This window comes from Myotis lucifugus, unplaced genomic scaffold (genome assembly GCF_000147115.1).
Source record: "Myotis lucifugus unplaced genomic scaffold, Myoluc2.0 scaffold_5, whole genome shotgun sequence".
Taxonomy (NCBI): domain Eukaryota; kingdom Metazoa; phylum Chordata; class Mammalia; order Chiroptera; family Vespertilionidae; genus Myotis; species Myotis lucifugus.
Window position 1 is genome coordinate 10658207 of NW_005871053.1, and position 5346 is coordinate 10663552.

Here is a 5346-nt window from a genome sequence, read left to right on the forward strand (position 1 = left end):
CTGGACTGTTCCAATTCATCAACATTGACAATAGAGTTGACAGAGAACCTCTTCCTACTATAAACACATAGAAATGCTGGGTAAGATATTACTGAATCATTTTTAAATGGATTAATGAATTTTAAAAATGTAAGAGAAATAAAACAATTCTGGAAATGAAGCCAAAACTTCAAAGCCAGAGTAATAAGATCTGGAAGTTGCCATTTGCTCAGGTTAAGACCAGGATATTGGCCCTGGATTATGGATGCCATGTGGCTCCCATTTTTCCTTAGAGTTGAAATCCACTAGCCTATCAGGGTCAACGGAAGTGGTCCTGTCCTCTGGCAGAACAGAGTGCTACGGTATCCAAAAGGGATGGCACCAAAAAGGAAGGGTGAGTTCTAGGGTGGCCAGAACTAAACAAAATTCTGACAGCTGGATTCTCGGTGAAACCCAGCTCTCCTGGCAATGTGCTGAATAAATGAATGAAAGTCAGGAAAGCTCTGACCTCTGGCTAATGAAGACAGACAGGTATCCATCATCCTGCACCCGGGCAGTATGGAGGTGTGATGCCAGGTGGTAGGGATCAGACTAATGCTGTGAGTGAACTATCAGATTTCCAAGTCTTTCTTTTTGAAGTTTGACAGTGTGGATTTTTTTGCAGCAAGAATACCCCCGAGAGTCATGGACAATTCAGGAGGAAGTCCTTACAGGGGAGATCCTGGAAAAGAAGATTGAGAACTTCAGTAAATTATTAGAAGAATGAAAGGTATAAGACCATATTGTTCTTTAAGCTGGAAAAGTGTGTCTTACAGATAACATAGATGCCTTGTCAGCTCAAGAATCTACCACTGTGTGAAACTTCCTTCCATATTTTATACTTAACTTCCCAAGTGGATCTAATGCCCACATCAGGTGTCCGTTTCTGGTCTAAGCGGCTGGGACCCCAGGAGGAGGGAGACCAAAAAGCAGAGGTGAATAGGCAGGCATTGACAGAAAGCTCAATGTTGACATAAGCAAAGAGAAAGGCAATTTTGCTGAGAAGAACACAGATTTTGAGCCAGAAAGATATGAGTTTAAATGCTGGAGCAGTCACCTATGATCTGAATCACCTCAGGAAAATTCATCTATCTGAGCCTCAACTCCCCCATTGGTAAATTGGGTATAATAATACCAACCTAATAAAAGAGTTGTGAATATTAAATAAGATAAAGCTATAAAATGCCTCATACAGTTCTTAGCACATAGCCTATTCTCAGGAAAAAGTCAATGAGTCAATGGTATTTTTAACTCTATTAACAAGTGTTAGGTGTTCTTCCAAAGAGCTTCACATTCTCCATGATATTGGTCTCTGAGCTGTAAATGGGTTGAGATTCTTTGGGAAAATGTACTAGTATATTGGGAAGAAATTTCATTTGTATTCCATTTCTGGCTCAATTACTAAGTCATAGAGATTAGAGCAGGGAGAACTATATTTTTCTGGCTGTTTGTCCCATCAGAATGGGTGCATTAGTCAGAACTCTTATGGTTGCAAATAAAAGAAATCCAACAGCTTAAAACAAAACAACAACAAAAAGGAATTTGCTTCTTCATGGAAATTAAAAAGTCCAGTGTATGGTGGCTTATTTGGATCCAGGTACACAAAAGATGAAGCCAGGCATCTCTTGCTTCTGCTTTCTTCTGTATTGTCAACAAGCTCTCCTAAAATAATAGCAAAGGTTCCAAATGCAACTTCAGGCTTACATTCCATCCTTTGGAAGGAAAGTATCTCTTAATAATTCCAGTGCAAAACTGAAGGAAAACTCTCATTGGCCCAAGTTGGGTGACATGCTTATCTCTGAATCAATCATGAGGGCAGGAGATTCAGTATTCTGATGGACCAGGTTTGGGTCATGTATTCATCACGAGGCCTGGGGATGGATGTGGGGGCCAGCTCTACCTAAAGCACATGGATAAGGGTAGGGAGCCTCAAAGTATTATGGGGACATTTTTACTAAAAGAAAGAGGATGGTAATGTGTTACTGGAAAGAAAAGCAGACAAACAGTTGTGAGAGAGAGATTAAAGCAAAATGACTACCCTCTTTTTTTGCTGCTCTAAAATAATTATATATCTACCTCATGGTGGCCACTGGTAATCTTATTTGAAAGAAATTATGTAAATCTGACTAATAATGTATTCTTGGATGATAAAAATGAAGCCGACCACATGAAGATTAATTTATCAGGAGCTGCAAATAAATTACTTTATGGAAGGGCAGTTTTACTTTCATCTGGATGAGTTTTGTGTGCCTGACCACTACCCTGACCAGCTCATCCTATAACAAAGGAAATTGCCATCTGTCCCTTTGCTTGTATAAAATATTTCTGGAGGTGGCTTGCCAACTTCAGCCAGAATGACAGAACTAATGAGTTTTTAGCTACCATATGCACGGAGTATAATAATAGCAGGTTCTAGGCAAATGTTGTCTACTTGCTTCTGGGAGTGCTTTCCCTCCATGATAGGAGCAGATGCCCAAGGCTCTATTAAGAATTCTGTTTTCTTCATAAATCTGTACAGTAACATAGAGTCCTCATATTCTAGTGAAGTGATTTTTATATGGAAAGCATGATGCTTGTTAACCCGTTTCTCTTCAGTTTTCAACTTCTGTTATATAGAGACTGGCCCTTATTATGTCAGATATAAGTATCAGGTGCCTTTTAGAAAATTTGGGCAGTTTGAGCTTTCCGATAGGTCTTTTGCTCTTTTGATGCCTTACTGATTTATGTGAAAGAAAACAAGATTTTAATTTCCTAATACTTCTTGCTATTTTATGTGAAAATGATTATATATACCTAGCCCAGTGCTTTGTGACTAATTATTCCAACAGTCAGAATAGGTTAGCTTATGTGGTTGTAACAAATGAACCCAAATTTCAATGGTCTATACATTTTCTATAGATTATCATGCAATGGGCTTCCCTGAGGTTCTAGTATGTGGGGTGCCACCATTGGAAATCCTATCTAATAAAGATGGAATATGCAAATTGACCATCACTTCATGATAAAGATGGAGGTGCTCACAGCCAATAAGGAGGGAATATGCAAATTGACGCAACAAAGATGGCAGTGGCTGGGCTGGGATGCTCTGGGCCTCGGGGCAGTGTGCGAAGGCAGAAGGCAGCTCCGGGCCAGAGTGAAGGTGGTGCTGGCAGCCAGGGGAAGGAAGTCCTATTCTTTTTTTTTTTTTTTTAAATATATTTTATTGATTTTTTACAGAGAGGAAGGGAGAGAGATAGAGAGTTAGAAACATCGATGAGAGAGAAACATCGGTCAGCTGCCTCCTGCACACCCCCTACTGGGGATGTGCCCGCAACCAAGGTACATGCCCTTGACCAGAATCGAACCTGGGACCCTTCAGTCCGCAGGCCGATGCTCTATCCACTGAGCCAAACCGGCTTCGGCGGAAGTCCTATTCTTGCATGAGTCTTTGTGCATCGGGCCTCTAGTTTATAAATATTCACCTGAGACTATAGTATAGGGGTTGGGTGGGTGAGTATCTTAAAAGTTTATAAGTGAGAATGTGTTTTAAAATATATTTTCATTGATTTCAGTGAGGAAGGGAAAGGAAGATAGAACCATCAATGATGAGAATCATTGATCAGCTGACTCCTGTACACCCCCTATTTGGGAATTGAGCCCATAACCCAGGCATGTACCCTGACTGGGAATCGAACTGTGACCTCCTGGTTCATAGATGGATGTTCAACCACTGAACCATGCTGGCTGGGCTAGGGTGCTTTTTTTAAAAAAAAAATATATCTTTATTGATTTCGGAGAGGAAGGGAGAGGGAAAGAGAGATAGAAACATCAATGATGAGAGAGAATCATTGATTGGCTGCCTCCTGCCCATCCCTCACTGGGGATAAAGCCCGCAACCCAGGCATGTGCCCTTGGCTGAAATCGAACCTGGGACCCTTCAGTCCGCAGGCTGACGCTCTGTCCACTGAGCCAAACCAGCTAGGGCCTAGGGTGCTTTTTAAAAAACAAAACAAAAAAAAACTAGTACCAGAAAACCTGACCCTGTCCACTGACAGTGCCCAGAAGTAACTAAAGCTCAGTAGCAATGAACACACCTGGTGCCCCGATTTTGGTTTTTACATTTCATTTCTCAATCATGAAAGAAGTCAGGACTCCTTGGAGAAATGGCTGATTCTGGATTTGGGTCAGAGAAAGATCATTTCAGAAAATAAGGAAGCATTAAGAACATGTGTATCCACTGAACAATTGATGGACATTTGGATTATTTCCACTTTCTGGCTATTGTCAATAAGAATGTATGAGAGCAGCTGCCACAGCAACACAAGGAGCCAGACACAAAAAGAGGGGCTGTCTGTGGGGCGAGGTGGGGGTTTCCCATGTCAGATGACGCTTGGAGGACCAGCACCACCTCTTCCTCATCTTCATCCTCCAACCAGCAAACTGAGAAAGAAACAAACACCCCCAAGAACAGAGTGAATGAGTAAGAGGATTCGGAAGGAACTGGCAGATTCCACTTTAGATCCGCCAGCTAACTGCAGTGCTAGTCCAAAGGCGATAACATCTATGAATGGAGATCAACCATCCTGGAGCCGCCAGCATCCGTGTATGAGGGTGGTGTATTCTTCCTCGATACCACTTTTACACCGGAGCACCCCTTCAATCTTCCAAAGGTTACATTTCAGACAAGAATCTATCACTGGAATAACAGTCAAGGAGTTATTGGCTTGGACATACTGAAAGATAATTGGAGTCCAGCACTAAGCATTTCTAAAGCTCTCCATTCTACCTGCTCACTTCTTACAGACTGTAATCCTGCCGATCTCTAGGTGAGAAGTATTGCCACTCAGTATATGATCAACAGAGCAGAACATGACAGAATGGCCGAACAGTGGACCAAGAGATACGCTACACAAATTGGGTTTTCACAATTCTTACATTATTTGTCTGTCACAGAGAGATTTTGAAGGAGTGAGGGAGGGTGGGAGTTGGTAGAGAGTAGGGTATTTCTGTAACAGACATTATTCAGTCTTATTTCCTAAGATTTTGTTGTAACGTAAGGTATGTTGCTATGGTAGACAGAATTGGTATTAGCAACATTGAAAATTGTCATTAGTTCTGCCATGTAAGTTGAAATGTAGCACAGAGAATAGACCTTTGGATTCGGTTGCTTGTAGTCTGTAAATTTAAAACAGCTTAATTTTGTACAGGTTGCACACATGGCCTTTTATGTGAAGTCCTTCCAAAGCTACATACTTTTTTGCTTAAAAAAAATTGAAACTTCTTTTCCCTTCTTGGAAAGGAACAATGATATTTAACCGTTTTTAGAGACTGTCATCTCATATATATTAA

The 5346-nt window shown here is 41.1% G+C and overlaps 1 pseudogene; it reads left to right on the forward strand.

Moving 5' to 3' along the window:
- Positions 1-4373: 4373 nt before the first annotated feature.
- Positions 4374-4961, forward strand: LOC102418090 (annotated as a pseudogene).
- Positions 4962-5346: the final 385 nt, after the last annotated feature.